The 16,477-nt window shown below is 33.3% G+C and overlaps 1 pseudogene; it reads right to left on the bottom strand.

Moving 5' to 3' along the window:
• Positions 1-11,763: 11,763 nt before the first annotated feature.
• On the bottom strand, positions 11,764-12,751 carry LOC125085521 (glyceraldehyde-3-phosphate dehydrogenase-like; annotated as a pseudogene).
• Between the last annotated feature and the right edge of the window lie 3,726 nt (positions 12,752-16,477).

Raw genomic sequence — 16,477 nt, 5'->3', positions numbered from 1 at the left:
TATCATTACTACTCTTGTGGAAATAAAGAAAAATCTTGCCAGTGATGTACAATGACTTAAAGGATTCCCAGATATGTGATTTTCCTATGTCTTTCCAGCTCAATAACAATAAAATAAATAATAAATTTCTTAAAACTAATTACAATGGAGTTTTATCATTGACATAAAACACAATTAAAGAACAGTTATATAGGAGGGAGAAAAAGAGAAGAAGAGTGAAGAAAAAAGAGAACGAGACAGTATTAAAATCATAATGTGATCATTCTACCTACTGGTCAACCCATTGGGTATGTGCCATAAAGAAGACCGCCATGTCTACCATCAGCCTCAGTTCCTGAGCACTTCTCATAGTAAGAGAATCTAGCCTCATAGAGTATGAATTTCACTTTTAAAGTTACTGTGAGTAAGTGTTATGTGAGATAGTTTCAATTACTTTATCTGGAGCTTAAGTGAAAAAATGAGAAGGACTTTGTTTCAAAATAGGAGAGAAAAAGGTTGATCAAATTTTTTGAGTAAGCATATGTCAGATTACAATGTGGTACCTAAATATGATCTCATACATGTGAAGAAAAAGATGAAATAAGATTTAAAAGGACTGACAAGTTTTCCTGGAAGGTCTCATCCAAATAGCATCTCCAACTAATTTCTCTTTTCCAAACACTTTTGGAAAAATACCAAAATTATCCTTCCTTGCTTATTTTGCTCTGTAGTCAATTATCAAATATACACTTGTTCCCCTTGGACAAATAACAACTTGCCCAAGTTCAATTAATAAGCCACAGACTATACTAAGATAATTCGCAAAAGAGATTGAGTTTAGGTTCTCTAGATCCATCCATGTTGTCACAAATAGCAAGTTCTCATCCTTTTTTATGAGAGTATTATGCTAAGTGAAATAAGTCCGACTGAGAAAAACAAATACCATTAAGATTACACTCATATGTGGAATCTAAAAAATAAATAAATAAATAAATAAACAAAAAGCAGAATCAGACCTATAAATACAGAACAAACTGATGGTTGGTGAAAGGAAGGAGGATGAGCAAAATGGGTGAAGGGGAGTTGGGGTATAGGTTTCCAGTTACAGAACAAGTAAATCAGAGCAAAAAAGGGCACAGCATGGGGAATATAGTCATTGATACTGTTATAGCACTGTATGGTGACACATGGTAGCCACACTTGTGGTGAGCAGAGCAGAACATATAGAAAAGTGGAATCACTATGTTACACACTTGAAACTAACATGTGTATTGACTATACTCAGAAAATTTAAAAAATATATATATATTTATATTTATATATTTAATATTATTATTATATATATTTATATATGTAAATATATATAATATTTATTTATTTATTTATTTATTATTTAATATATTATATATATTATATATATTATATATATAATATATATTATTTATATATTATATATATTTAATATTATTTATTATTTATTTATTTATTTATTATATATTTAATATTATTATTATATATATATTAATATATATAAATATATATTTTATATATATATATATATATATATATATATATATATATATATATATTTTTTTTAGCCAGAAAGCACTGTATGGAAATTAGATACATTTTAAATTTTTGGAAATCATAGGATGAGGAATAAAACCTAAACTAATCTTTTCTGCACAAAATGTGAGTCTCATGTAGGTGAAGAATTGTGTAGGATTTGAGTTTATTCCTTACTTCAAACCCAACAAATTATCCTGCCACAGTAGCATGGAAGACAAAAGACTCCTGGGACTTTACACTCACAGATCAGCATGCAGCATGATCTTGACATTCATATCATTTCCTTTTGTCTCTCCTCTCCCAGTTCCATAGAGATGTTGCACACTCAGTTGTATATCAGGGCTGCTAACAAACTTGCCCAACTATGCTCCCAAAAGTAGATGTTATCTTAGTTATTCTGCTTAAGAAACAATTCTGAATTCTGTTGTCAAGGAGGAGACACTATCTCTAACTTCCTAGGCTGTTTTTTAATATTCTTGAAAAGGTGGTCCAAAATGGAATCTGATACAAGATGTGAAGAAATGTGAGACACATGGAGAGCTGTCTCCAGACATTGTGCTCACATCAAAATTCTTTGGGAAGAATAAAGTTTTCTTAATGAGGAAGTCATTGTTTAGGACTGGATAGCATAGTGAACTCATATTTGTGTATCAATGTGTGTGCTATGGAACATAAAATTAAACATAAGAAACCGGGGAATTTTAGATTATTTTGATTATACATTATTATTATTATTTTTAAAGATTTTACTTATTTATTTGACAGAGAGGCAGGCAGAGAAGGGGGGAAGCAGGCTCCCACTGAACAGAGAGCCCAATGTGGGGCTCAATCCCAGGACCCTGAGATCATGACCTGAGCTGAAGGCAGAGGTTTAACCCACTGAGCCACTCAGGCACCCCAGATTATATATTATTTTTATACTGAGTTTTAATGTAAAATGTGTTTCCCCCTCCTTCTTGATTAATTTACAAAACTTCTGAGAGCTCTTAATTGCTTTCAGTATTGTTGTTGAGTTGCATATAAGACAAAGGTGGTTCATAGAGGTTAAGTAAATTTGTCTGAAGTAACAAAGCTAAGAGCTTTTTTTGTTAAAATGTACAGTACTGTCTTATGAAGATAATTGCCCCAAAATGACAGTTTCTCACTCTACTACAGATATGAAGATTTTTTTTTCAGATATGAAGATTTTAAGAGTAAATGATATTCATTTTTTCTCTACATATTGTTTTTTATTTTTTTCTGAAATTTTCAATGCAGATTAGAGTTAGTTATAAGAATATAGTCTCCTTTGAGAAGAACTCACAAAGTTCAGAGGGAAGAATAACTTCTAAGGAGATAGAACCATACCAAAAGAATTTCATTTCCACCATTTATTAATACTATAATCATAGTTAGGACTTAATTTTTTGGAACCTCCTTTTCCACATTGGCAAAATAGGGATGTTATTAGTTACCACAGAGCTTTATTCTACAAATTAAATATATAGCATATGTAAATTTAACAGCACATACTAAATATTCATTAAATTGGAATGATAATTTTCATATTCTGAGTAAATTATTTATTTCAACTCCATTTTTCCCCTTCTGTTTCCAAGCTATCTGACATAAGGAGTCTGAGTTGTTTTAGTAAATTAGAAGACAGAATTTTTTTCAGATAGAACTGCTCCATTAACTTTTTTACAGCATCATACATCACTTTTTAAAAATAAATAATCTAAAAGACCTTTTAGTCATTAACATGTTGGTTTGTGTTCTAGTTCAAACACATGATTTTAGTTCAACAAAATATGTTGGTTGTTTGGGTATTTTATGTGACATGCCAATGCATCTATATCAAATTATAGTTTTATGGTCATCTTATAACTGATTATAAAAACTGAAGATGGTGTGAAATTCTTTAAAAACACTTTCTAACTATGTCTTAAGATTATTCTCATTCTATTCTTTATTTGAAATTAGTTTTCCAGTACACGTGTATTTTCCTCAATTTTTGTTTCACATTCTATGATTTTATAGATATTTTGTATATTTTGAGTGGTGTTTCATTTATTGTTTAAATCAGTAGCAAGTGTGTTCTTTTTTTTTTTTTACAAAGATTTTATTTATTTATTATTTATTTGAGAGGGAGAGCAAGGGAGATATTGATAGAACGAGTGGGAGGAGGGACAGAGGAAACAGCAGACTCCTTCTTGATCAGGGAACAGCAGACTCCTTCTTGATCGGGAAGTAGCAGACTCCTTCTTGAGCAGGGAGCTCAATGCCGGTTTCCATCCCAGGACTCTGGGATCATGACCCGAGTCGAAGGCAGACACTCAACTGAATAAGCCACTCAGATACCCCTAGCAAGTGCATTCTGATAAAAATATTACTATTATCTTTTGAATTGGTAAAAGTGAATAGATGTAAAAAAAATTTTTAAGGTGAATACTTTTTTAATTGTAGTAGTAAAGTAGAACATTTTAACAACATTGTTAAATTTACATAATGTATTGTTATACAGTTCACATAAAAATGGATTTGATATGTCTCAATATGTCATTATAATAAAGTAGATAATCAAACATACACAGTTTCCTTTTTTTTTTTTCCCCTACACAAGCATTAGTACTCTTTGTACCAGGGATATACCAACTAAAGCTGGAAAGTCAAATCTGGCCCACTACCTGTTTTTGTATAAAGTTTTACTGAAACACAACCAAATTCATTCATTTATGGGTTGTCAACACATGCTTTCTCATTACAATGGCAGAATGAAGAAGTTATGACAGAAATCATATGTCACTCAAAGCCAAAAACATTTATTTGCTAGTGTTTGCAAAAAAAGAGTTTGTTGGCTCCTGAATAACACAATTATACATGTATTATTTGCAAAACTCAAAAGAAGTTTACCTTTACATTATCTGTGTTAAATATACAAATGATATTGAAACATATAAAAACTAAAGCAAGAATGATTCTCATCCACTCTCAATCTAACCTACCATCTCTCTCATCCTCAGAGAAGACTCTTCATTGCTCATTGTTAATTCACTTAGACCATTTAACTTTTAACTACCCAAAGTGTATTTTTATGGGTGCCTGGATGGCTCAGTCAGTTAAGTGTCTGCCTTTGGTTCAGGTCATGATCCCAGGATCCAAGGATCATATCCCACATTGGGTTCCTTGCTCAGCAAAGACCCTTCTCCTTCTGCCTCTTGCTCTCCCTGCTTGTGCACTCTCACTCTCCCTCTAACAAAAAAAAAAAAAAAAAAAAAAAAAAAAAAGAAAGAAAGAAAGAAAGAAGGAAAAAGAAATACAAGCTACATCAAAGCAAGAGGAACTGCTAGAGATAAAAATATAAAATCTGAAATAAAATATTTCCTAGGTTTAACAACAGGTTAGTTACTTCGGAAAAAAATAAAATGGATTCAAGAAAGATATAGCAATAAAGCTACAATTAAATATAGAGCAATGCTGAGAACGGAACAGGGTTTTGATAAGCAATAAGAAAAGAGCAATTTATTTAGAATATATATTATCAATTTCCAGGAGAATAAAAGAGTAGTAAAATATTTGAGAAAGTAAGGCTGAATATATTCAAAATTTGCTTAAAAGTATAAACACTTCAGTCAAGGTAGTCAATGTAGGTGGAAAAAGGTAATATATTCTTATAGATAGCTAATGTAGTACTTTTGCATGAAAATGAAATGTATTTCTTCTAAGACTAAGTCAAGAATATCCACTCTTAATATTTCCATACAACTTTTTACTAATAACCTTCAAGCCAGTGGGATAAAGCAATAAACACAAATTACATGTAGATTAGAAAAGAAGAAGTAATAAACTCTTTATCTTGCAAAGTTTATGTATAAAGAAAATTTTAAAACAGAAGTTTGCAGACTTTTCTTAAAGAACCTGTCATTAAATACTTTAGGTTTGCGGCCCATACCATCTCTTGCAAATACTCAACTCAGTAAATGTAGCTTGAAAGCAGCCATCAATATCTAATCAGATGGCTATGCCTGTATTTCAATAATTTTGCTTATAAAAATAGACCAGTGGTATCAGTGAAAATGTAGGAATAAGGAACCTCCCCAGAAATACCTCTAAAATAACAAAAACTGCCAGAATCAACCTTATGGAAAGTGGAAAATATTCTAAGTCTTATAGCATGGAAGTAAGTGTTTAGCCAGGATAAAGGCCATTGAAAATGGGATAATATATCCTTGTGGCATATTAACAACCATCACCCTACACCACTTCCCAGCTTGATGGTGTTCAAATGGGGCAGCCCATGTTCCTGGTATGGATAGCTACAGTACTTGAGTGGGCAAAGCAGATCTTGATACTGGGGAACTGAGTTTATTTTGAACTGACTGGGGTTTTGTCCTGAAGGACTGCTTTTAGAGAGCTTCCTTTTATTTTGTCTAATATGGAAACTGTAAGTTTAGAGAAGCTTTGTGGTTCCCCAAAACAATAAAAGCCAAATGAAAAAGAAATTTCTACTTGGGTGAAGAGGGGACAAGTGGAAAAAAAAAAAAAAAAAAAGGAAGAGAACAAGCAACAAACAGACCAAATTCCAAATTTCTGTGAGAAAGGCCAATTTCTGAGTATTGCAAGGGAATAGGAATTTTTAAAGCTACTATGTATATGGGGGAACCTAGGGCAGATGAATGTCCAGGTTAGTTAACATGCTCACAAAAGACCTGAGAAGACAACAAACTTCCAACCATGGCTTGTCTTTAGGCTCAGAACAAGTAGGAAGCATAAGCTAGATAGAGTGGTAAAGGGCCTAGCTAGACTTTAAAGGAATGCCCCGACAAGTCAATTTGCAAAAACTTGAAGAATAATATTTTACTTTGCTTTGCTTGTTTTTTCTTTCATTTTCTTTCCCTTCCTCTCTTTGCCTTCATTCCTTTTCTTCTCCCTTCTGTCCCTTTCTTCCTTCCTCTCTTTCTGCCTACATGAGTTTTTTCTTCCTTTTTCCTCATCAATCTTTTTTTTTGCATATAGTACTCAAAATCTCCAATTTTTAACAAAAATTTACAAAGAATGAAAAGAAACAAATAAATATGATCCATTTACAGGAAACAAGAAATTAATATAAATCATATAAGAGCAAGTGCAGATGTTAACTTCCTAGATGAAGACATTAAATCACTTTCTTAACTGTTCTCAAATAGCTAACGGAAACAATTGACAAAGAGAGGAAATGGAAACAATGTATAAGTAGAGAATATTAATAGAAAGATAAAGTATAAAGAGGACCATAGAGATGTTAGAGCTGAAAAGCACAATAACTGAAATGAAAATTTCACTAGAGTTCAACAGCAGATTTGAGAAAACAGAAGACTGTCTCAATAAACTTGAAGATAAGATAATTTAATCAGTCTGAGGAGAAGAAATAAAAAAGAAAAATGAACAGATCTTAAGGATCCTTGGTACACTATCAATCACACTGACATATACATTATGGAGTTCCAGAAGAAGAAGAAAGAAAAAAAAAGGCAGAATACTTGAAGAAATAATGGCCAAAAATTTCCCAGATCTCTTGAAATATATCAAGATATTCAAGAATCTCAATAAACTTTGAGTGGGATAAACAAAGATATCCACACTAAGACACATCATAATAAAACTGTAGAAAGTCAAAGATACACAGAATCTTAAAGCAGCAAGAGATAATTGACATCATCCTTCTCAAGTTCCAAAAAATGGAAGAGATAACATTTCCTAACTCATTCTGTAAGGCCAGCATTACCCTGATACAAAAGCCAGACAAAGACATCACAACTAAAGAAAACTACAGACCAATATCCCTTATGAGTGGAAAATTGTATACAAAACATTAACAAACTGAATCCAACAACATATTAAAATAATTATATATCATGACCAAGTGGGATTTATCCCAGAAATCAAGGATGGTTCAGCATAATAAAGCTAATCAATATAATACACCACATTAGTAGAATGAAGAGGAATTAGGCACAAGATCATCTCAAATGATGCAGAGAAGGCATTGGGCAAAATCCAACATTCTTTCATAATAAAAACACTCAGAAAACTAGGAATAGAAGGGAACTTCCTGAAATCCATAACTAATGTCATGCTTAATGGTAAAAGATAGAAAGCTTTTTTTCCCTAAGATCAGAGACAAGATAAGGATGACTGCTTTTGCCACTCTATTTACATTGCCTTGGAGGTTCTAGCTAAAGCAATTTGCCAATGAAAGAAATAAAACCCATCTAAATTACAAAGTAAGAGTTAAAACTATCCCTAATTGCAGATGGCATAATCCTATGTAGAGAAAATTGTTAAGTGACCTACACATACACCATATTATAACTAATAAATTCAGCAAAGTTGTAAGGTACAAGACCCCCAAACAAATCAGTTGTGTTTCTATACACTAGAAAGGACAATTGGAAAAGGAAATTTAAAAAATAAAAATGAAAACAATTCAATCTACAGCAATATTCAAAAGAACGAAATATCTCAGAACAAATTCAATGGAGGTTAAAGACATACAAAGAAAACTGAAATATTGCTGAATGAAATTTAAAAAGATCTACACAAATGAAAGACATCCATGTTTATAGATTGGAAGACTTACTGTTATTCAGTTTGAAATGCTACTCAAAATGATCTATGGTGATCTATAGTATCAATTCAGTCTCTATCAAATTTATTGAATCCCTGTTTCAATGGCTTTTGGGGAGGCAGAAATGGAAAAGCCAATCCTCCAAAACAATCTTGAGAAGAAAAATAAATTGGAGCACTCACACTTCTATTTCTAAACTTATGACAAATGTACATTTATCAAGACTCTGTGGTACTGGCAGAAGGATAGACATATGGATCAATGGAATAGAATTAAGACTCCAAAAATAAACTTTTATTTATGACTACTTCGCTTTCAATAAGGGTGTCATCACCATTCATTAGGCGCAAGAATATTTTCCTCAACAAATGGTGCAAGGATAACTGGTTATCTGCATGCAGAAGAATGACATTGGACCTCTAACTTACACCATATACAAAATTAACTAAAAATGTAACAGAGATATAAATATAAGAGCTAAAACAATTAAACTCTTAGGAGAAAACAGAGGTAAATCTTTATAGCCTTGGATATTGCAGTGAATTTTTAGATGGGACACCAAAAAATGAATAAAAGAAAAAACAGACTTCAGACTTCAGCAAAATTTAAAGATTCTGTGCCAAGGATGTTATTAAGAAACTGAAAAGACAACCTACAGAATGGGAGGAAATATTTGTAAAGTTCATATCTGGCTTGGTTCTAGTATGCAGAATACATGATAACTTATACAATAATATAAAGACAAACAACATCAAAAATCGGAAAGTAGTAGACATTTTTCTGGAGAAGACAAACAAGAGTTCAACAGGCACATGAAAAGATGATAAATATCATTAGTCATTAGGAAAATATTATTCAAAATAAAGTGACTTACCGACTCATTTCTAGTCTCTTTCTGGGCCTCTAAAAAGATACATTATAGGATATGATGCTTTTCCATATAGAGCTATGTTTTATTTTGAAACTTTTTTCTTTCTGTTCTTCCAATTCTGTGATTTCTAAGTATCCATCTTCAAGTTCACTGACCCATTTTCCTAAATGGCCCAATTTGATATCATGGCATGGCAATCCAGCAATTTTTAAAATTTCAGATTTTATATTTTTATGTTAGATTTTATATATACTATATTTTAGTTCTAAAAGCTACATTTCATTATATTTAATTTTTTTGTAGTTTCCTACTTATTGAAATACCTATCTGTTCACTAGTGAGTTTGTATTTAAAATAATTGCTTTAAAGTCTTCTTATTTTAATAAAAACATTTAGGTCATCTCAGAGTTTACCTCTATCTGGGTGTTTTGTTTTTATTTTTATACATGATTGGAAATGGAGAGAAAAAGCCATGAGCTAAGGAAATTAGAAGGCCTCAAAAAGCTGGAAAAGGCAAGAAAATATCCTCCCTACAGCTTCCAAAGAGGAAGTCAGACTTTCAATGCCTTGATTTTACCCCAGTAAGACTCATTTCAGATTTTTGACATATAGATATATAAGATAATAAATATGTATTGCTGAAACTGCTAAGTTTGTGGTGTTTTTTTACAGTAGCAATAAGGAATGAATAAGCTTCTTAATCAGCTGACATCTGATAGCTAATTTAACCTATGTTTTAAGGTCCATATCAAGAAAAGAAAGATGGTAAGTATCTTAAACTCAACAGTTTATTAGCAAGATTAATGAAGTAACGCACATAAAATACTTATCTCCATGCCTGGCAATTGGAAGTGTTTAATAAATGTTCTTTATTCAACAAAATTTATTGAGCATCTGCCATTTATTAGTCTCTATTCTAAAGGATGAAAATATAGTGAAGAATAAAGGAAAAAAATTGCTGCTCTTCTATCATTTAAATCCTAGTGATAGCGACAGCCAGTTCTTAAAGTATTTCTCTGTGTTTCAATCACTTTTCTAAATGTCTTACATATATTAATTCATGCAATCCTTAAAACAACCATATGTGATAAATTCTATTATTATCATTCCTTCTTGACAGATTAGAAAACTTACTCACTTGAAGTAGAAGAGCTAGGATATGAATCCAAACCATTTGTCCAGAGTCCATGCTCTGAAATTCTAAGTTGTCTTCTTTCTGGACTCTGATTATTATGTAATTTAATATTCAATGTGAAGGGCTTAATTGTGACATGAGAGAATGCATTTACATATACTAAAGAATGAAAACACTATGATGATTTTTTCTAGAGAGTATGACAATGACAGTGAATGAAATTAACAGCTGATTAGAGCACAATCACAATCACACTCTTTAATAAAGCATTTGCTTGATTTTCCTACTTTAATGACAATTATAGAAAAACAAATATATGCTTTAATATTACATATGGTTTTCCTTTAGGTTTTTTTTGTTTCAATCTTAATTTATGCTTAAGTCCATTTAATTTTCTTCTTCTAATTACCAAATATCTACCAAATTACCAAATATCTAATTACCAAATACCAAATATTTTTGTCTCCTTTTTAATTAATTAATTTATTTATTAAAAAGATTTTATTTATTTGACAGAGAGAGATGACAAGTAGGCAGAGAGGCAGGCAGAGAGACGGTGGGGAGGACCAGGCTCCCTGCTGAGCAGAGAGCCCCAAAGCAGGGCTCTCGATCCAGGACCCTGAGATCATGACCTGGGCCAAAGGCAGAGGCCTAACCCACTGAGCCACCCAGGCACCCCTTTTGTCTCCTTTTAAATTCATTATATTTGAAAGAAGGTGGTTTCTAAAAAAGTTTTAAAAAATACTTCCTGTGGATGAATTTTACCTTTTTCTGTTTCTAATTTGTCAGTTTCTATCTTAGTTACAGTTATTTTGCCATCTTTCTAGATTTTTTTTTCCGACTTCTACTTCACCATCATGTAGCTTTCTTATTTATTTTTTTTTTTTTCTGGTTTCTTTAGTAACTAGCATGTACTTCTTTGAGGATATGTGTTGACATGGGAAGATGTCTAAGCCACATTGATGGAGCTTTTAAAATTTTGTGAAGGAGGGAGCTTATTAAGATATTCCTGTATATGTAGATAATCACACATACATATACTTAAATATGCTACATATGTTTGTGCATATATAAACTGCATAGATGATACTTAAAAATTGGTGTATTTCAACTGTGGATTTTTTTTAAATTTTTGCTTTTTAAATTTTTCTACAATGAACATATATCCACTATTTATTATTTTTGAAAGAAAAATTATTGAAATGTTAACTTGATCAATAATATACAATGCTACATGGAATCAAAATTTCTTCAGAATGAAAGTTGTTCATTGGATTTAGCAATAAATAGATTTATTGACACATCTACAAGAGTAGTTTCAAAAAAGCATTGGTGACAGAGACCACCACATTTGGCTAAGAATTAAAGGGCATTTATATATCAAATATTCTGCAATTAAGTTGAATTTTGGGGGGACTGGATGCAGTATAATTTATTGATAGTACATGACAAGATAGGTCTCCCCATGTCCCTCTCCTTCTTCAGAGTGTCTGGGATGGAAACTGTGGGGAGGTTGGGAGAGTCTCAGTGTTTTGGGGGATGATTTGAGGGGAAGAACTCCCTAGTACCCAAGAGGTTTGCTCTTCCTCTTTCTCTTGCTGGGGCTTGTGGTCCAGGGGGCTCTTACTCCTTAGAGGCCCTATGGGCCATAAAGTCTACCACCTGTTGCTCTAGCCAAATTCATTGTCATACCAGGAAATAAGCTTGACATGGTGGTCATTGAGGGCAGTGCCAGCCCCAGCATCAAAGGTGGAAGTGGGTGTCACTCTTAAAGTTGCAGAAAACAACCTGTTTCTCAGGATAGCCCAAGATGCCCGTGAGCATGCCCTCTGATGCCTGCTTAACCACCTTCTTGATGTCATTGTATTTGGCAGCCTTCTCCAGGCAGCAGGTTGGATCCATGACTGACATGTTAGGGGTGGGAACATGGAAGGCCATGCCAGTGAGCTTCCTATTCAGCTCAGGGATGACCTTACCTACAACCTTGGCAGCTCTAATAAAGCAGGGATGATGTTCTGGGCAGCCTTTCAGCCATCATGCCATGGCTTCCCAGAGGGACTGTCCACAGTCTTCTGTGTAGCAGGATAGCATGGACTATGGTTATGATTCTCCCCCATGATGCCAAAGTTGTCATAGATGGCGTTGGCCAGGGAACCAAGCAGTTGTGCAGGAGGCATTGTTGACAACCTTGAGGAAGTTGTCCTACTTCTCAAGGTTCATGACCATTACGAACATAGGGACATCAGCAGAAGGGACAGAGATAATGACCCTCTTACCCACCATTCAAGTAATCCCAGCCTTCTCCAAGGTGGTAAAGACCCTAATGGACTTCATCTCATACTCAGCACCAGCATCACCCCATTTGTTGTTGGCAGGATCTCTCTACTGTAAGATGGAGATTGGCTTTATATCGATGACAATCTTCCCATTTCAGCCTTGGCTGTGCCATTGAATTTGCCATGGGGAGAATCATACTGGAATTGTAGAGCATGTAGTTGAGGTTGATAAAGGGGTCATTGATGGCAACAATTTCTACTTTGCCAGAGTTAAAAGTAGACCTGGAGACTAGGTGCTCTATATGGTCAAATCCATTTACTCTGACCTTCACCATCATGTCTCGGGGACACAGATGGCACTGCACCAGAAGATGCAATTGTCCAATGGGAAGGAACAGAGAGCCTAAAGTTGAAATTTTAAATTAAAGGGAATCAAAAGGCAATAAAAATATTTAGATAAGTAAAGGACAGTCTTTATAAAAAAAAGTGTGACCATGAATCAAGAGAGGACATACATTTGTTGTTATTGTTTTTCCTGATGGTAGAGATTGAACATACCCCCTATGCTGATTTGGGAGAATGGTTGAAAATCTAGATGAATAAGGATAAATTTGATAAAATAAGATTACAGAAGGAGGGGGGGAAGTAGATGGAATTTAGCTCATGGGGAGAAAGGTAGGTCTTTGAAAGGAGAAATACCTATTTCCAGTGAGCAAGAATGAAGAAAACCGATGTTATAGAAATGAAGGATGGGGTATGAATTTTGATCTAGAAAAGGAACAGACAAGCGATCAGCTATTTTGAAATATTTGTAAGATCAGAACATTTTTCCTTTTGTTCTATAATTTATACATAAGCAGCAGCATGTTTTTATGGATATAATTAATGGCCTAAGGCTAATCTTGGCTAACAGAAATGTTGTTTATGCCTAAGAGAAATAAGAGGAGACCAGATAAAACCCCGGACTTATGCCTTGTTTTGAAAAATTGCAAGTATTCTTCTGGTAATTCTAAAAGTCCCACAGTAACAATATTTTTGAAAATTACAATCCTAAAACAACTTAAGCTGTTTCATTTTCTTTGGCTAGATCTATTATAAGAAATCTACTGCCCTGTATGGACTACTCCTATCTCTGCTACATACACTGACTTCTACTCTTTAAAATCTTTAACTCCTACCCATAATGTTCATCTATAAAATACATCGGAAACTGTGAGTTATGGAAAGAAAGGTGCCTATTGGTGAGGTAGGGAGGGAACAGCAATATTCTATTCTCATCTCAAGAAATCAAACACCAATGTGTGAGAGTTTGGAGGAAGGAAAAATTACCTACAGTGTTCTTTGATAAGGCCCTTCTACCTCAACACTATAAGACAGAAATAGCTATAATCTCCTGTGAACTCTGTGGGTAGTCAGACTGAAATGTGTAAGGCTGAAGGGTACATTAGCAATAATGATACTTTGTAGCCCCATAATCATAATACTATAATAGCAGACTCAAGTTCTAAACTCTGAAAAATTGATGTTAGACTTATTTTCCCAAATAGTGGCATATTTTCCTTTTTGTTATGCTTTCAATAATATTTTAATGGGAGTTTAGAGAGGAATAGATCACTGATCAATATTTCAGGCTAAGGCCATTTTAACCTAAGTATTGACAGTATGTCTTTTACCATTTTGCCCATTTTTTTTTCCTTTGAGGCATTCTGTGCCCTGTATTTCTCTTAGTAGAATATATGTCTAAAGAAAAGGCACAATGAAATGAAGAGGGGGAAGGAAAGTTGAGAGGAAGAAAGGGAGAGAGAAATGGGAATGGATTCTTCAAACTCATAATTTAAAGAAAGAACGCACTTATTACCCCAGATTACAGATTTGAAAAACAAAGAAGAACTATACAATATTTGCAGCAAGAACACCCACTTCTCTTTTCTCCCTATCTACTATCCTTGCTCCAGGTGGGAAAGAGGAATTCTTAGTGGAAGCAAAGAAGGAGGGAGGCTGTAGGCTCAGAAGAGTGGGATAGGACTATCAGGGTCTTTGTGGACAGAAATGGAAAGACTATCATGGGATGCCATAGTTATTACCTCTGTGAGTCCATCACTATGCCCCAGAGCCCAGACAGTTCCCACAGAAACTTGTTGTTCATGGCAACACTTACACTGCCTGAATCTGAGAAGCTACCCGGATTGTCTTACCAGCTACCTGGCTTCGGGTCCAAAGCTGATCATCCATCAACTGCTGAAAGTCTAAGATACTCACCATGCTCCAAGACCTGAGTTCCTTTCTACCTCCTCCATGTATTAAATTTTTTCCATCACCAAGGACATTCATAAGTCCCTCAAGAAAGAGAATGGACTCTTAAACATCTACTATTAAACTTAGAATAGTGTCTCTAATTCTCAACCAATAATTAAGTCTCCCAAAATCTGATATAGGAGGAAAATCTCTGCTAGCTTCCCTACTTCCCAAACCAGTATTTGGGTCAAATTAATTGGTACTAGCTGGAGATCTTTCCCTGAACTAGCACAGGGATAAACTATAGTCTTGTTAGAGAAGTTGAGGAAACTGGATCTAATTCTGAAAGCGATTGGCAGCATTTGCTGTATTTTAAAGAAGACAGAGTGGCAGGGTTTTTTTCGTTTGTTTTTAATTTTAGGAATATCACTCTGACTGCAGTGTGGAAAATATAAATGGTAAGTGAGGTTAGGAGACAGTCGAAGTAGTAGAAGGACCTTGGGGAAAGACTCTTGCAATGACAGTATGTAACCTTGAAAACTTTCTTACCTTCTTGAAAGTTTATTTTAAAAATGAAAATAATAATTGACACATAATTATGTCATGAGATTTCAATTGCATTGTTCCTATGACTACTTGACATTGTGCCAACTGAATATAAACTTTTGCCATCAAAGTGTTAATTCCCTAAGGGTAATGTGTACAACTTTTTTTTATACAGCTGACTTCCTGTACATTCATAATAAGCACTTAAAGCCTTCTTCAGCTGAGGATGACTACCTATGTGTGTAATATTTATCAATGTATAAATAATACTATTTACTATAGTCTTAATTACTGTGGGCCTCTAAAATTTTTAAAATATATTTCTTTATATGTAATGGCTTTTTTATAAGAATGCTCTACCTAGAGTACATACCTGCATTTGCAAACAATAGAATATGTGAGGAAAGTATATTTCTAGAAATATTTTGGGATGCATAAATGTATGATACATACAGGTCTAAGATAAATGGGAAGATATGTAAAGGAAAACATTGATTCATGAATATATGTAATGCCCAGATATCAAATGCACTGAAGGTCATAATAATTTAAATCTATATTTAGCCATTAATCAAATTTCCCTTATGACTTATTTTTTTAATGCACTTACATAAGTAATGGCTTTACTATGATCTCCTAAATTTCCTTGTTGTAATGCTTAATCTTTCAAACTTAGATAAAAACTTACTTTTGGAAGGAAAAGAAAAAGCTTTTAATTTGAAACTTTGGGAGTATTATTCACTATGGTCTATAATTTGAATAGGTAATTTGTTTAAATTTATATTCCTTAAATTGATTTTAAATAAAGTACTGATGCAATTGCAAAGGAAACTCAATGAACTGCATTGACAATTTAATCCAAAATTCATTTTTGCTGATGGACCAGACAATAATCATAAATTTAGAAATAGTAGTTATCAAGATCTATGACTGTTTATCAAAACAAATTTCCATTATGGAACACAAGGTTGACTTCTAGGTATAGAAATTTCTTAAGTTTTGGGACACCTGGATGGCTCAGTTGGTTAAGAATCTCACTCTGGATTTCAGTTCAGGTCTTGATCTCAGGATTGTGAGTTCAAGCAAGAAATCTCTTAAGGCTAAGCTATAGGAACTTTTTAGAAGCAGTATGTATTCAATTTAATAAAATAATTTTTTGTACTAGAGGTGTGAAAGAGTATTTTATTCCATATAAGCAGTTATTTTTTCAAGTACCAAACAAACCTCATGTATAGTTAATAGAGGGATTTAAAATATTCACTCTTTAAGGGGTACAAACA

Source organism: Lutra lutra, chromosome 15, assembly GCF_902655055.1.
Source record: "Lutra lutra chromosome 15, mLutLut1.2, whole genome shotgun sequence".
Taxonomy (NCBI): domain Eukaryota; kingdom Metazoa; phylum Chordata; class Mammalia; order Carnivora; family Mustelidae; genus Lutra; species Lutra lutra.
This window is presented reverse-complemented; position numbering and strand designations above follow the sequence as displayed.